The sequence below is a fragment of the Centruroides sculpturatus genome, unplaced genomic scaffold (assembly GCF_000671375.1).
Source record: "Centruroides sculpturatus isolate CEXI.00-Female unplaced genomic scaffold, Cexi_2.0 scaffold319, whole genome shotgun sequence".
Classification (NCBI taxonomy): Eukaryota; Metazoa; Arthropoda; class Arachnida; order Scorpiones; family Buthidae; genus Centruroides; species Centruroides sculpturatus.
This window is the reverse complement of record NW_019384636.1, coordinates 428960-447626: the sequence shown is the minus strand read 5'-3', so window position 1 is coordinate 447626 and position 18667 is coordinate 428960. Positions and strand designations below refer to the sequence as shown.

Below are 18667 nucleotides of genomic sequence, written 5' to 3'. Positions count from 1 at the left end.
CATAGGGTTAATATAATATAATTCAATAATATATTATTCAATTCAATAATATAATTCAATATATATATATATATATATATATATATCGGTATTATTAAGAAAAATCATTCAACATTCTGTAATTTTTAAGTATATAAAGATAACTAAATTGGCATTACTTAAATTAAATCACAAATGATAATGTTATTTTTACACATTTTTCATTTTGACGCAATAATAATAAAATTCCTCCTCCTCTTTTATTTATTCTCATTGCAGATTCTCATTGAAGTAGTAATACAGACAAAAAAATGTGAATTTTTTACTAAGCAATCTAACATTCTGATAAAATATCTGAATACGTGATAAATCTTAATATCGAAGTTAATTAACAATATTGATAATAGAGGTTTAAAAACTAACATCTGTTTAAAAAAAGATTGATAGATAGGGATAAAAAACATTAAAATAATAAAATAAAGATAGATAAAATTTATAAAAATGATGATAATATAAATTAAACTAACCTGTAAAAATCACCCAATTATTCACAAATAACCAAACCCAATTCTCAATTCGCAAAGATCTGTTCTCAACTTTAGCGTCTTTACACAACGAAAGTTTAAGATCGTTTACTTTACTTCGTCTTACCAGAATCAGAACCAGTTGATTTGTGAGGCGATGAAACGACTGCGCAAGCGACAACATAAGTGATAAAACAAGTTAAAAAAAATTTAAAAAAAAAATAATAAAATAATAAAAATAATAAAAATAATTATAATTAACTACTTTCCTCTTTAATCTTATTAATTAATATAATAGAAAAATTTGTATCTAAATTTATGGATGATATATCGAAAAAATTAATACAACAAATTTTATTCAATTTCGTTAAATTATAACTAGAAATAATAACAATTTTTAATCATATTTTTAATTATTTGATTTAAAATATATGTTTTCCACCTCAAACCGCTTGTGTTTGAAGTGGTTGCTGATTTTTGTGTCTTTTGTAAAGAAAATGTTAGAAAATATGTATTCGTGTATTATATCATTGTTCATTTATATATAATAAGCACTGTTTTATTGCGATTACTGGCTATTAAAATAAACATAAAGAACTCATTTAAAATCTTCAAATCCACTGCATTTTACTCGATTATTATAGTCACACCATGAAATATTAAAATTGATTAACTTTACCAGCTGTTATATACAATACAGGGGAGTATGGCAATCAGGCGAAAAAATGACTCCCCAAGATTTTACATTTTGGACTACGAGAACCTTAAAATATCAACAAATGTAAAAAAAATATCCTGTATGTATGGATATTTTTATATGGATAATTCGGCATATTCGATAACCCGGCACCGTGTTGGACCCGATGATGCCGGGTTAACGGAATATCACTGTATTACAAAAAAATTTTTAAATAAAATCTTATAACAGATGGTACTACACACAAGTTTAATCTTGCTGATAAAATTAAGTAATTCGTTGCTGTTTTTTTTCTTAAGTTATAAATCGATTTGATAGTATTACTTACAAGATAGTATTCAATATTTAGAACAAGAAGACGTCAAAGAGCTTACCAGATGCCTGATCCGCCATTGAGTGTTCAGTCAAAGAGGAGTCAAAGGGTAAAAAGAGAGAAGGGTAAAATTGTGATCGATTCACATTCAGTAAGTTCCGAAATGTATGCAGTACTACATAATTTTTTTTCAGAAAGTAAATTAAGCATGTTTGAAACGAATCGTGGTAAATGCAAATTAATTGATAGAGGGCAGCCCATCAGTGAGCAAGCGGTGTTGTTTCCTGAACACAGGGAGTTCGGTCGTGAATTCGCGCCTCGCCGGGACGGAGCTTTCCGGGTTTTCTCCACATCTGTAATCAGGGCCGGCCTTCTCTATAAAGGGGCCCGGGTGCAAGAAACTATTTGGGGCCTAAATTTTTTGTAAAGTAAAAAAAAATTACAAACACGAACATATATTACTAATGCATGTTTATTTAAAGCGTGATTTTGTTTTTTGCTAATACATTAACTACTTCAGAAAAATTACAATTTTTTGCAATTTTTTTTTTCTATTCTTAATATAGCAAGTGCATTTAAGCGTTCTGCACACATGCTGGACCGAAGATAATTCTTTATTAATTTTAATTTGCTGAAAGAGCGCTCAGCACTTGCTATAGTAACTGGCAACGTAAAGAAACGTTTTAACACAGTTAATACATTTAGAAATAACTCATTATAATTATTATTTAGTATGTATTGCAATATGTCTTGTGCGTTATTTACATCCCTTTCATTCAAAATCAAATCCCGTAGCAAACCAATTTCCNCAAATGATAATGTTATTTTTACACATTTTTCATTTTGACGCAATAATAATAAAATTCCTCCTCCTCTTTTATTTATTCTCATTGCAGATTCTCATTGAAGTAGTAATACAGACAAAAAAATGTGAATTTTTTACTAAGCAATCTAACATTCTGATAAAATATCTGAATACGTGATAAATCTTAATATCGAAGTTAATTAACAATATTGATAATAGAGGTTTAAAAACTAACATCTGTTTAAAAAAAGATTGATAGATAGGGATAAAAAACATTAAAATAATAAAATAAAGATAGATAAAATTTATAAAAATGATGATAATATAAATTAAACTAACCTGTAAAAATCACCCAATTATTCACAAATAACCAAACCCAATTCTCAATTCGCAAAGATCTGTTCTCAACTTTAGCGTCTTTACACAACGAAAGTTTAAGATCGTTTACTTTACTTCGTCTTACCAGAATCAGAACCAGTTGATTTGTGAGGCGATGAAACGACTGCGCAAGCGACAACATAAGTGATAAAACAAGTTAAAAAAAATTTAAAAAAAAAATAATAAAATAATAAAAATAATAAAAATAATTATAATTAACTACTTTCCTCTTTAATCTTATTAATTAATATAATAGAAAAATTTGTATCTAAATTTATGGATGATATATCGAAAAAATTAATACAACAAATTTTATTCAATTTCGTTAAATTATAACTAGAAATAATAACAATTTTTAATCATATTTTTAATTATTTGATTTAAAATATATGTTTTCCACCTCAAACCGCTTGTGTTTGAAGTGGTTGCTGATTTTTGTGTCTTTTGTAAAGGAAATGTTAGAAAATATGTATTCGTGTATTATATCATTGTTCATTTATATATAATAAGCACTGTTTTATTGCGATTACTGGCTATTAAAATAAACATAAAGAACTCATTTAAAATCTTCAAATCCACTGCATTTTACTCGATTATTATAGTCACACCATGAAATATTAAAATTGATTAACTTTACCAGCTGTTATATACAATACAGGGGAGTATGGCAATCAGGCGAAAAAATGACTCCCCAAGATTTTACATTTTGGACTACGAGAACCTTAAAATATCAACAAATGTAAAAAAAATATCCTGTATGTATGGATATTTTTATATGGATAATTCGGCATATTCGATAACCCGGCACCGTGTTGGACCCGATGATGCCGGGTTAACGGAATATCACTGTATTACAAAAAAATTTTTAAATAAAATCTTATAACAGATGGTACTACACACAAGTTTAATCTTGCTGATAAAATTAAGTAATTCGTTGCTGTTTTTTTTCTTAAGTTATAAATCGATTTGATAGTATTACTTACAAGATAGTATTCAATATTTAGAACAAGAAGACGTCAAAGAGCTTACCAGATGCCTGATCCGCCATTGAGTGTTCAGTCAAAGAGGAGTCAAAGGGTAAAAAGAGAGAAGGGTAAAATTGTGATCGATCGATTCACATTCAGTAAGTTCCGAAATGTATGCAGTACTACATAATTTTTTTCAGAAAGTAAATTAAGCATGTTTGAAACGAATCGTGGTAAATGCAAATTAATTGATAGAGGGCAGCCCATCAGTGAGCAAGCGGTGTTGTTTCCTGAACACAGGGAGTTCGGTCGTGAATTCGCGCCTCGCCGGGACGGAGCTTTCCGGGTTTTCTCCACATCTGTAATCAGGGCCGGCCTTCTCTATAAAGGGGCCCGGGTGCAAGAAACTATTTGGGGCCTAAATTTTTTGTAAAGTAAAAAAAAATTACAAACACGAACATATATTACTAATGCATGTTTATTTAAAGCGTGATTTTGTTTTTTGCTAATACATTAACTACTTCAGAAAAATTACAATTTTTTGCAATTTTTTTTTTCTATTCTTAATATAGCAAGTGCATTTAAGCGTTCTGCACACATGCTGGACCGAAGATAATTCTTTATTAATTTTAATTTGCTGAAAGAGCACTCAGAAGTTGCTATAGTAACTGGCAACGTAAAGAAACGTTTTAACACAGTTAATACATTTAGAAATAACTCATTATAATTATTATTTAGTATGTATTGCAATATGTCTTGTGCGTTATTTACATCCCTTTCATTCAAAATCAAATCCCGTAGCAAACCAATTTCCTGGATTAGGTTTTCATCTACATCTTTGTTATAAAACTTTACAAAGTTTTTGGAACATTTTTCTAATTCATGTTTTTCTAAGGTTTTCATATCAGTGATTAATTTGAAATCAGAAATAATATTTGGTATACTTTTAAATCTATCTTCTATTTGTACAATAACAATATCAATTACAGTGTTAAAAAAATAACATCTAAATTCCTCTACCGGGTTTTCTATAACTTCATCTTCTGCTATTTAGGAATATAACCTTTTTCTTTTTCGTATTCGTTTTTCAGGAAAATGTTCTGAAATATTCAAATTACGTGCTAACACTTTTGCTTCATCTAAAAATGTGTTAAATTTTGTTCTTAAATTTTGGATTTCAGTTTTAATTTTATTGACTAAATTAAAAGCAGACTCAAGAATAATTATTTTCGCTTGAAATAGTATATTGATAGCGTTAATTTTACACAACATTGCAAACCATACTATTAAACATAAAATAAATGGCATTTCTTGTATTGAATCCAATAGACTTTTAGCTTTGGATACTGCTGTATTATCGTTACTTATATCAATAAATTCTTCTAGGGCATTACAAGTTTGTTCAAACTGTGTATACCCTACTTTAACCGAATCTATTTTGGCTTCCCAACGAGTTTTACATAATGGTTTAAGAGTAATGTTTAAATGCTTTTTTAGAATTTCCCATCTCTTCGTAGATGCAGAAAATAAGCAATATGAACGTTGCAATATCCCCAAAAAATTTTTACAATATGTTCTTCTGGAAGTGGAATCACGAATTAATAAATTAAAAGAGTGTGATAGGCAAGACACATATATTGCATGAGGGATTAGCAATTATTCTAGATTGTACACCTTTATATTTCTCTTTCATGTTGCTACCGTTGTCGTATCCCTGCCCTCTACAATTCATATCTAAATCAAGCTCACTTAATGTTTTCAATAGACTTTTTGCTAGTCCTTCTCCAGTCACATCAGTTGCTTCAATAAACCCTATAAATGACTCATTTACAATTAATCTTTTCTCTTCAAAATTTACATACCTAATAATAATTGAAGTTTGTTGCTTATGGGAAATATCAGAAAAATCAGATTTTATTCACTCTCGGATACAACTGACCTGGGGTGACGACTACACAAGAACTCACTTAGACATTCGAAAAGTATGTAGGAATTTCTACCTTTGACCTGACACTTAGATCAAGTTACAACAGATCAGTTATAACAGTTGTCTTTGATTCTTAGAACGGCTAATCCTACCCAGAGACAATAACGGTCACCAGAAAGTTCCAGAAATAAGACAGACAAAAAGAGATAGAAGAAATTATAAAATAAACATTAAAACTACGACTATATACAAATATACATATAATTTTATATGGCCGACGGCCACAGTATTATTTTAATTTCTTAACGCGATAATGTTGGGGCCCCATCAATCACGGGGTCCCGGTGCATAGCATCCGCCGCACACCCCCGATGGCCGGCCCTGTCTGTAATGCCTGAATACGGGTCAGTTACCCTTAAAAAGACCTCCTGGAAGGCATTCCCCTAGGAATATCGCCCAAGTGTTGCGTTGACGTAATTTAACTAAACAAAAAATTAATATTAGCAGTTAATAGCAGTATTCTTCGAAATTTCCATTCAATTAAGACATATAAAACTGGATAAACGAGTTTTTGTAATCATGCCGAAAATGATCTCATATCTAAAAAAAGACATTTTGATCAATCATTAATTTCAACGAATGTAAAATTAACACTGTAACTTTCAAAAGTTACGAAGTAATATATAGTAGTAGGAAAGAACAGTAGTAAATTGATGTACTCCAGGATCGATAAAGAGATAAAAAAAACTTACTGTTTGAATATCATTACAGACGAAGAAACAGCAATCAGCTGGTGCGAAAAGTACGCATGTGAAAAAAAGCGAAAGTTTAAGCAACTAATTACAGAAGGTTGATGGTAAGGAAAAATAATTTTAAAATCAGCAGGAGATTACGGTAATGACTGTAAAGAATGAACGCCTTGACAGACTCGCAGCAAGAACTTTACAGCTACAAGTTATTTAACGGCCAAAGTAGTAAACTAGTGCCTTCTGTTATTTTATGATCATAATTTAACTGGCGTATAATTGCCAGTCGTATGCCTGTAAATTTACTTTGAAATTAAATTTATTCCCAATTCCGAAATGAATGTAATTCTATATTTATTTCCTTTTTACTATTGTCTTCAAACATGCATTTATCCTCATACATCTTTAATACTTTTTCCCTGTATTTTTCTACAAATTTCTGATATTTTGCATCACAAATCTGAACCGTTTTTTCTCTTTCTTTATTTTCCGTTTGTTTATATTGACTTCATTTTCTATATCTTGGATAGTTGCGAAATATTTTTTACAACAGTCAGATGCTCAAACAGAAACCTTAGCTGTATAGAGAAACTGCTCAATGTGGTCCCCATAATAAAGGTGAAATCTGAAGGTGATGAATAATATATTCAATAACTAACCGTAATTGATCCTCTGATGTTTTCGGATGCAGTGTGATACAGTCTTTCAAAACTGCCAAATTTACAACTTTCGCTTGAAAAACTATACTTTTTAAGGGTTCTCAAAAATGAAACTGAGTTTTTGTTGCTTCCAGCATCAAAAGTGCTTATAGTTATGACTTTTAATTATAATTTTTTTAAGGAAATGTCTTCCGCATGTTCTGAAATATCACTTTAACAATTTTTTTTGCATTTAGACTACAATATCTCTCTATACAGTATTGACTGTGGTATTTTAATTACGATTACTCGGTATTTTTTATTCAGAACAAGAGTTTTCTTCATTGTTGAACATAAATATGAAACTGAAATTTTATCTGAAGAAACTAATTAAATTCAAAATAATATTTATATTTGTGGGGAAAATGAAATGCTAACTAAAACAAATAAATGTAAATAATTTATAATTTACTTAAATACTGTTTTATTTAAAGCAGATAACCGAATATTCAACGAGTGATTGACTACATTAGGCAAATAACTTAAATGAACAACCAAGCGTTACTTCAGACATTACTGCCAAGCGTGACAAAGCAAGTCACTAAACTTTTATATACTTGTTTAATTAAATATATATACGTATATATAGCATTGAAATTATTCAGCCGAAAACTCTGCTATTGCTCTAGATAAAATCAAAATATAATTAAGTAAACGAACAGTTACGTTTAAAATATTTTATGCTGATGTATAAACAATATTAGAAATAAAGAAATGATGAAAATAATCTAACAAATTTTTGTATGGGAACATGATTTTAAAAGAAAAAGTCAGTTTTTATGGATTTTGCTTGAAGAGACTCAAGCATATCACATTATGTAAACGTGTGATTAATACAATGTTAAAGCAATTTCTAATTTTTTTAAAAAATAAATAAATAAATTCATAACTTTACAAAGACTAGTTATGCAGTTTTAATAATGTACTTTTTCCCTTTACACTTTTTTTCAATTTATGTTCTTATGGATATAAATAAAGTTTACAGAAAATAATAGAAATTAACTTATAATTTCCTTGTAAAATTTAGAAATTTATGAGAAATTTTTTTCAAACATCCCAAATTTAGAAGGGAAAAACATAGCCTATAGCATTTATTATTACAAATGTATATGATAAATTTTAGAGCAGTGTAATTTTGATGAAAGAATTTATAAAATATTCCCATTAAAGATTATTGTAAAGTTTTTGAATAAATATAATAATTAATAAGCAATACTTAAATATTTAAACTTTACTTAAATACTTATAATACAATATTTAAATATTTAATTTTTTATTTAAGTTAATTTATTTCCATTTTTTAAGTTTAAATTTTTAAAATTTTCTATTTAAACTTACGAGTCACCTTATATAGCAACTATTGAAAACTTCTGTGATAAAACAGTATATATACTAACTTCGTTCAGAAAAAAAATATATAAAATAATTCTTTAAAATATTAATCGCTTTCTATTAAAATTTTAGGTATTTAATTGTTTAATCTTATTATATGTGATAGATTTATTGTAAACAACATAGTCTATAATGTTAATAAGTATATTATAATTATGTATTATAATTAAATATTATATATTATTATTAATTATATATAATATAATTATAAACAAAAAAACTATAATTTGTTTTCTGAAATCGTGTTTTACTATTTATTGAGTGTTGAACACAAGATTGTCTTATCAATTAAACACTTGGCTTAAACTGAATAAAGATGGAAAAAAGCCAAGTGTTTAATTAATAACACAATCTTGTGTTCAACACTCAAAAAAAAAACTATAATGTAAAATCGAAGTACGTTCCTAATAATTTGTCAACTTTTTATTAAAAATTATTAAACATACTCAGATTTTTTATTACAGTTTTGTATTTACAAAATTTTCTAGATTCAAGAACAATATGTGAACAGAGTTTAAACAATTGCCAAGCATTTTATTAATTAAACAGAATATTTTTAATATTAAATAAAAAACAAATATTTTCTTACTTTTATATTCTTGTATTTGTATGATGATATCGTTTTTTCTTTATGTTCAGAATTTCATTTATCTTTAGTATGCTGCAGAAGACTTAAAAAGGCATAACAGCCAAGTTAAATATTTGCCAAAATGTTCAGATTTTCCTTTCTTCTGTGATAAAGATAATAAAGAAATATTGAATAAATAAATAAATTTATTTATTTAGAATTGTGTAGAAGTTTTAAAATTTTTATTTTCTATTATGAAATATTCATATGTTCAGTATTTTATACGTTACTATATTGTATTGCGCAGGCGTATTTAATATGTCTTCGCAATACAATATAGTAACGTATAAAATAAATAGTATTTTCTTTTCTAATGTTAATATGGAATGCATGCAACATCGCATTTACGTTATAAGGAAAATCTATTATTATAATTTCAGAAAGGAAAAATATTAAAAATTCATAAATACAATATGGTCTAATAAATATATCAATATAAAATTATTTTTTAATCATTTTAAAATAAGATATTTATAGCATAATGAAATACATATTATTTATAACAGTATAAAATGCAGATAAATAGAAATATACATATAAATTTATATGAAGCAAATACTCTTATTTTAAAAATAATTAAATATTAAAGGATATTACGTTAATAAACTTCAATAAAATAAAAGATATAAAAAATACTTTTGACAGGAAAATTTTAAAGAATTCCGAAAATATTTCTTGCGTAACATACAGAATTCAGAATAAATTGAATGCGTAAAGTTTATACAGTTTTACAACGATAAAAAATATTAATGTATCTTAAATATTAATATATTCAATAAAACCAGTTTTAATTTTTCATTTTGTTAACATTAGAATAAGTTTTTCGATACGTTTCAATATCATTTTCTAGCGATTAAAATGTCCCAATCCCATAATAGGTTCTAAGTCTTTGTTTTTATGGTATAACTTACTGTATATTTTATAATTCTAACAATTTCTGGAATAAATAAATAATTGATTATTCTAGGAAGCATTATCTATTATCATGCTTCATATATTACTAGAATTATAAACATATAAAATAATTTAAATAATTAAATACAGTAGGACTCTTCCATACATAGATTCGCCAAACCGGTTTTCAGATTCACGGCAATAAAAAGAACAAGAATGAGTAAAATAAAATTTCTTAATTAATGTTATTTTTTAAGGCGATGAAGTATCTGTCACGCCCTTTCTCGCTTGGAAAGCGTTACTGTGACTCATTTCTGTATTTTGTACTAAACAATGGGACTCGCATCAGATTTTGACTAGAGTTCTCCTTGAAACATCCTGTTCATATGATATTAGTGCTTCCCTTTGTTTCATTTATATAATTACTTTGCAAACATGGTTCCAAAACGCAAGAGTAATGGTAACGTTAGCTCTGATAAACCAAAGAAAGGTCGTAAAGTGCCTACTTTATAAAAAGGAAAAAAATTAAAATTGTAGACTTAGTAAGAAACGAAAAAATAATCTGCTTCCGGAAAAATTTTCGGAAGCATATTTTTATGATTTACGGTATTGTGCTATTTATTGTTAACATAGTGTTTTTATGTCAGCTAGTGGTCGATTAGCCCACCGGTGGCCGAGTGGACTCCGTCTCCGCTTGCTAGTGGTGACCAGACCCTATACACCGGAGTTCGATCCTCACTCGGGGGTTCGCGCCTCACTCAGACGAGCTGGCAGCGGGAGTTTTTCCGGGTTTTCCTCCTTGCCAATGACGCCTGAATAGGGGCCAGCTTTCCCTCCAAGTCCTCCCGGAAGGCATTCTGTCTCCCTTTCTCGCGGGGGTCGTCTCTTATAACACCAGTTTTGGTTACTTAGTGACCTCTCTTCTGTCTTCCTCGGATTGGTCGTCTTCTATAAGACCGACTCTTCCTCACTGTTTCTTCCGGAGTGAAAAGCGCATAGCAATAACACTCCTCGATCTGGAATGCTAGTGGTCGATTAATTACACTTTATAGTGTTTAAACAACGAAAATAGTGTTTTTATGCCGTATTTATATTTTAAAAAATTGTATCTTAGATATGTTAGTATAGAAAATACTTAATAAATAATAAGGTTCTCGTTTTTACATCTCCAATCTGTTTTTTCCGTATTTTTTAATTCTGACGCAATCAAATGTCATTAAATTAACAATTATAGTATTCAAGGCCTGTTAATTTAATAACATACTGGACATAATTCTTGAATATGTTAACCTTCAAGGCTGTTTTGTATTGTTTATACACCAATTCTCGTTACTCAGTCTGTGGACTTTCTGTTACTATTGATACTATTCCTCTGTTCGTCAAAAATGTAAACATCAGCTGTCGTTCTGAGAAACTTGAATTGAGCCGTGATCAAGATAGAAGTTTTCGTGAATCGTTGATAAAGATTATCAGGTCACGTCCCTCTCTATCCAGCAGCTGTATTATATATTTATTGTGGAGTGTGCAGAAAAAAATTATGTTAACGCCCACAAAATGCTGCTAAAACTGTCTCTCATATTTCAAGCTGTAAGAAACAGAGCCTAAGTGCAAGATTCTCACTTTACACTTATCATCTCAAAGGTACTTTGAATGAGCTTATATCGTCTTCTGAAGCTAAGTGGCAAGAATCGTTATTTTTCAGTCTGTTCAAATAAGTCAATCCAACTAGAAGGATTGTTAATAAACTATAAATTAAAATTCTAATTTATTTTATAAACCAGTTATTAAAAATAAGATAACACGGACAAAACAGAACGAAAAAATCAACAAATCAACATTTTTATGTTAATATTTGTTGATATCTTAAATTAGAAATTCGCCAAATGGCGGTACGGAAAGGTGTCGGTCAACTACAATGAGAAATTGAGTTCGAACCAGAACAAGACCCCATAATTTACTACAGGTAACATGTGTAATTCGTGTTGGCCAACTTCGTTATCGACCAGGTATGCTTGTAATGATATAATAGTGATTAACCATGTGCCAGTATTTCGCTTTATCCAAAGTCACTCAATCTAATTTTATTTTATTGGGGAATAAATTTAGAAACAGAATTAGAGATTTCTAGTTGCTATTAACTAGATGCTATTAATAATATGTATTTAACATCGTATTTATTTTGTTTTATATATTATTTTTTTAAGATTAAATTTTTTATCTTTTTATTAAGGAAGGAAAATGTAAATAAAAATAGCAATTAATTTATCTATCCGCTAATATTTAATAGTAAACATATAAATCAACTGAGATTGCAAACAGGAAGTGCCATATTATAGATCAGAGTTTCTCATCCATTTTAAGCTCAAGGACCACTAAAATGTCTTAAAAAATTCTATGGACCACTAAGTTGTATAGGCCTAATTTTTAAACCCATGTCGATATTACCAACATTTGGGACGTAGTGTGTCATTTATAAAAAGCACGTTTTGAATACATACGGAAAGATAATAAATTAAATTGGAAGTAAATTATTAAAAGTGAATTATCATTGAACAAAGTTTTAATCTTGATTAATTTAAATCTGCCTGAGGTCTACCGGTGGTTCGCGACCGTAGGTTGAGAAACGCTGTTATAAATGGCAAAAAAATTGATTACCTTGAAATATGTCCTAAGATTACTGGTTATGTTTCGTTTTAGTAAGCAGCTAAGATCAAGTCCGCTTGTGATGATAAAAATTGAGTTACTATATTGACTGGATCTACGCCTCAATAAAAAATCCGATTTAATTCAAAAACATTTATAGGCCTATATTCAACAAAAAGAAATTAAAATTAAGACAAATTCAGTTTATAAATTGCATGTCTTGTCTTTTAAATATTATTTATATTATCCAAATTAAAACTAAAATTTAGTTCTCTTATTCCATAATTTTTTTTTGTGTTTTCATTGCGTATGTAAAATCATCAAATTTATAAAAATTTAAATAGAAGAATTTGGTTCAGAGAAGTAGATGCAATAAATATGTACATAAAAATAGGTTTGGAGTTATATTTTTCTGGAATTATTAATTAATACTCAACACTTTTATGTCTTCAAATCAAATCTATTTTCTAAAACTGTGTTGTGAAGTAGCCAAGCGGTCTTTGTCCCTGAACACTGGGAGTTCGGTCGTGGATTCGCGTCTCGATCGGGTGGTCTGATCACATGGAATCTTCCGGGTTTTCTCCATGTCTGTAACGCCTGAATAGGGGCCAATTTTCCTTAACAAGACCTCCTGGAAGGCATTATTTTCCCGAGCTTGTATGGCCATTCCATCTATAAGGTTCGGCCAATTGGACGCATGCACTGCCGGCCCGAGCAAACTCAGCGCCCTAGGCAAATGACTTTAACGTCGCCCCAAGAATATCTAATTTTTATTCAATATGCAGCACGCAATATCGCGATCGTAAGACTTATGGCGCTACTCACGGGTCAACACGTGAGAAAGGATTGTGATCAAAAAACATTTATTTTTCATTATTTATTGTAATTTATGCATGTACTTTCTCCATGCCGCCCCCTCCTCCGAATTCAAGCGCCCTAGGCCATCGCCTAGTTCGCCTATATGAACGGGCCGGCCCTGGACGCATGCATCCATATTCTTGTCTCTCGGAGTAAATAGCCTTTTTATATACTCTTTCCACCCTGTGGGCACTAAGAGGGCCTCTTATAGCAGGCCCATTATGGGTTCGATCAGGCCCACAATGGTGCGACCGGATGGTAAGGGACGGGGCTCGACATATCCGAACGGACCACCCCCCCGAAAAATTCCTGGGGTTTCCTTGGCCCGACCGGATTGGATCCTGGGTCCTCCAGAGCGGTAGGCTGCCACCTTGGCCGCTCGGCCGTCCGAGTAAATAGCCTATATGAGCTGCACACTCCATATTAACCATTGTATGAAAGAAAAGCAGACGGACTGGAACATGATTTTGAGTCTGGCAACATCAAGGCCACTTTGCTAACTAGTATCAGATATTAATATTCCAAAATAAAATAAGTATTGGGTGAAGGGCGCGGTAAAATAAAACGAACTGATAAGTAGTTGTATGCAGTGGTGATATTCAGCGGGTTCGCACAGGTTCGGCCGAACCCGTTGTTAACATTTTCAAAGTTTTCCTTGTTAAACTCACGTAACATTTCTCAATGGTTTTCTTTTAAAAATATATTAAAATACTGTATACGTATTATACTCTGTAACACTACTAAACTAGAGCCTTCCGATTTGAGCGAAAAAAAATTGTTAAAGAAAAATTTTCTGTTAGCGAACCCTTTGTTAAATATTTCGAATATCATCACTGGTTGTATGATCAGTTACTTTGAATAAATCGTTATTTATATTTGATTACAATTAAATAAAATTTGCATAACATTAAAAACTTGGATTTGAACTGTCACTGGTGTTTGAAATGACGAAAAAGAAAACGAAGACAATTTTGTATTTTCGTGATTTTTTATATTTTAATGTAAATAATAAATAATGCCCAGAAATTTCAACAAACAGCACTTTTACGTGTACAGTTTTCAATAGTACCGATCCATTTTGGCATTTGCCAAAACTCCCTGGGGCATTTGCCAGTCTACCCTTGATTATAAGTGATTTCAAAATAAACAAGTTGGCAACGTTATTGCCGAACTTTTGTGACATTTTATTTGTTTAGCCCTAATAATTGTTACTATCATTTTTAAAATCTTTGAATTTACATAAATTTACTAATACTCGTAAAAGGGGATTATTTAACTGCTTTAAAAATTTTAATAACACTGCAATATAAATACATAATTCAATATAAAGATCAATCATCAAGGACATGGTAATTTGAATTTTGTTAATAAAGTAATAATGTGATTTTTATTATTGATTATTATTATTATTAATTATTATTACTATTATTATTATAAGTCGCTAATAATAAATATATTGAATACAAAACATAAAATATTTCAATCGCTAGAAGTATATTCCCCATATAATGTTGTTAACTTTTCTATCTTCGCTATATCAGCATCTATAGATATATTAAGTAATTTCCTCTCACTAGAAAATATACAAATGTCTTAAGAGCCGAAAAGCAAATTTAGCATGTTTCTTAATACCCAGCTAGAATGCTTCTTAACTTCCATAGCAACACCTTATCTCACTGAGAATTATTTATTAACTGTAACGAACGTTTTCAACCTGTTTTACAGGCCATCTTTAAGTTTTTAAAAATCATTCAACATTGATAATTGTTCTTTTTGTATAGAACAGTTAAGAACACATTTAAAATACAAACTTCTTTGAAATATTGAACTACTTGAATCCAAAGAATAAATTACTGTAATACAGTAGAACCTCGAAAACTCGGCTCTCGATAACCCGGCACTCCGGATAACTCGACCACACCCTGGCAGGGCAAAAAAATCCTTAGTTAATTAATTTTCATTATAGACAGCTTTATAAAAGTATAAAAGCTCTCATAAAGTATTTTTCTGTGGTCTGTCTTATCAGGTAAATTACTGTACACAGTGTATTCATTAATTTTCATTTTCATGTAGTAAAGGCTTTATGCCTTCATAAAGGACGTACTTTTCCTTTGTTTAAGGGTATTTGGGCAGTTTATTCTCTGTTATATTCTCAAGTAAACAATACATACAAGTACAGTACAGTATTTTCTGAGGAAACACTCGTACTTATTTTTTTTAACCCCATTCCCGATAACCCGGCATTTTCACAAACTCGGCCACCCTTCGGTCCACATTAGGCCGAGTTTTCGAGGTTCTACTGTATATATAAAATTTAAAATAACAATATAATAAAATTGATAAAAAGGAAAAAGAAAAATAAAGAAAAAAATTACATTCACAACATCAGTTTTTGATTGTAAGAACATTATACGCTATTTTCTTATAAGTTCTTTTCGACCATATATTTTTACGCTATGGGTAATACTGCTCTTTCTCTATGTTATGAGTGAAATAGCGGACTACAAAGATTTCCAGCTGGCTTTCAATAGAGCGCCCACCATTTATAGCCTTTTAAGGAAAGATAAAGTTAAAAAAGGAAAACAGGCTGGAGTATACAGAATCTTGTATAAAAATGAACAATTGGGTCTGGAGAATATATAGGAGTTATAAATAAAAACCTTAATAAACATCTTAAAGAACACATGTTATACATGTTATACCGTCTTAAAGAACACATGTTATACATGTGTTCTTTCAGACGTTATTGTACAGTATTGTACGGCTTTGTCTAGAATGGCGCAAAGCGAAGTTTGTCTCACTGAGAATTAGTTAATAACTAACTCTCAGTTAGATAAGGTGTTGTGAAAGTTAATTAGCATGTTTTGTAATTAGACTTTTCTTGAATTTTTAATTTTTTAAAGAGATATAGGGGAGATCGGGGCAAGATCGGCAAGTTAAGATCAAGTCCGCTTGTGATGATAAAAATTGAGTTACTATATTGACTGGATCTACGCCTCAATAAAAAATCCGATTTAATTCAAAAACATTTATAGGCCTATATTCAACAAAAAGAAATTAAAATTAAGACAAATTCAGTTTATAAATTGCATGTCTTGTCTTTTAANCCTATTGTTTAAAAGGCCCTCTGGTGGCGCAAGAAGACGGATTTTATAAAATAAAAAGCAGTTGAAACTGCATTTTTATGAATAAAAATTTGACAAACTATTTATCGTTTTATGACGAGTAAAATTTTATCGTCGCGTTCGCGGTTTTTAAGTAATGGATAAACCTTCGAAACGCAAGGTCCTTCGGACCGTGAGGCATAGGCGGTGGCCCACATTGCCCATGCCTTACGCCGCCCTTGGTCATAGAAATGATGTAATTTGAAAATAAATTATTTATAAATACGTATGTCAAGTTATATTTTTATTACTACGTAAATTATATTTAAGAGTTTACGACCACTGTGCTGGGTGAGACGTTGTTAAAACAAAAAAAGTTATGCATTCCATCACGTACATAAACAGTGTCATAATTCGCCAAGTGCAAATCAGCAAATTCGTAAAATTTTTGTTTATTTTGAACAATCCGGATAATCGAAAATCCGGATAATGGAGGTCCGGATAATGGAGGTTCTACTGTATATGGAATTCAACGAAAATGAAAATTTGCTTGATAATTCAACTATGCTTGTTGGAGAACAATAAAAACACTACTCTCAACAAGCCACCAATGAAATTCAACTGCCTAACCTATAATCAAAGTTTTTTTTTAATTTGTTTTTTAAAAAAAGCGCTTGACAAACTTGCCCCGCATGCCGAAGTTGCCCCGATCTCCCCTAAATACTGTATATATTACTAAAAATTTAATTTGTTTTATTTGAATACCTACTTTTAAAATTCCCCTACAATTACCACAATATATATTTAAGCACGTAATTAAATAATTAAAAATTGCCTTGAAAAGCTTATATTTCATTCTGAACGTAATTATATGGAACGTGAAATGAAAAATATCAGTATGCTAATAATGATATACTGTGCAGTGTTTTATTAATGTATTACGTAAAAAAAGATAAAATATTATTAAATATACTGTACATTTATTTAAAATATTTATTATAAAACATTGAAGGTATTATAATTATGATTATGTATAAACACATTAACTTGAGTAATTTTATTATGCGAAATTAAATTTTAAATTATTTACCGATAATACTATATATGTTACCGCTAAAGCTCGAAAGCCGTTAAAGTGTACATTACCTAGCTAATCTCCAGATTAACTAGGGTGATCCGTTAACGTGCGGAATCAAGATTTTTCCGCATTTAACCTAGGTAATCCGTACATTAACGGCTTCCGTATCGTTAAAGTACAAAAGTTTGTTTCTCTCATTTCCTTTCCCTACTAATTCCCCAACAAGACAGAGCAAAAACTGATGCACGCTCAATTTTAGCTGTGGTTCTTAGTAAAACAGAAGATGACTTTTATAAACTTGGTACTAAAACGGGTATTTTAAAGCAATTCTATGCAAAATCTGAATTCAGTATTTGAGAAGAGAGATTTTTAACGATAGAATATGTCCCTGCTGTAGAAATATGTTTACGTCAAACAGCAAGAAAACAATCCCTTGGTACTGACTGGGCAGGGTTTCAGAAATTGTGACTGAAAATCTAAGTGTACTACAAATAGGTGTGATTGTCACGAAAACCAATTGCTATGTTATTCAAAGTGTCACCTATCTTCAAAATTAAGCTTTTCGTCATTTTATAACAGTTAAAAATATAAAAATTTTAAAAATAAAATGTCATAACAGATGGCACCACCAAGTATTGCCTGGAAATTAAGCAACTCGTTGCTGGCTTTTTTAAAATATATTTTCAAAATCAACAAATTATAAATTATTGAAATATTCGTATTTCATTAATTTATTGATTGATAAATTAGAATTACAGTAGAGCATCGTTTATCCGAAAGCTGGTTATCCGAAACGTCCGTTATCCGAAAGCATTCCAGTCGGCAAATTTAAATTTTCGCTAGTGCTGTGGCGCTGCAATCTTCGGCTATTTCTCGGGCTACTCAAATATTTTACGTTTTTGATACTAAATTAACATCTGAAGTATAATTTTTTATTGTTTTTATATTTTTCAATAAATTTATTTTGTTTGTACAAAATAAAAAAATAATTTTTAACGATACAATAGTCTTCGTTAGGCTTAACATCGACGAAAATTC

General features: G+C 29.9%; 1 pseudogene; it reads right to left on the bottom strand.

The window, feature by feature from the left end:
• LOC111625865 overlaps positions 1 to 18667 on the bottom strand; it is a 43211-nt pseudogene that overhangs the window by 14131 nt on the left and 10413 nt on the right.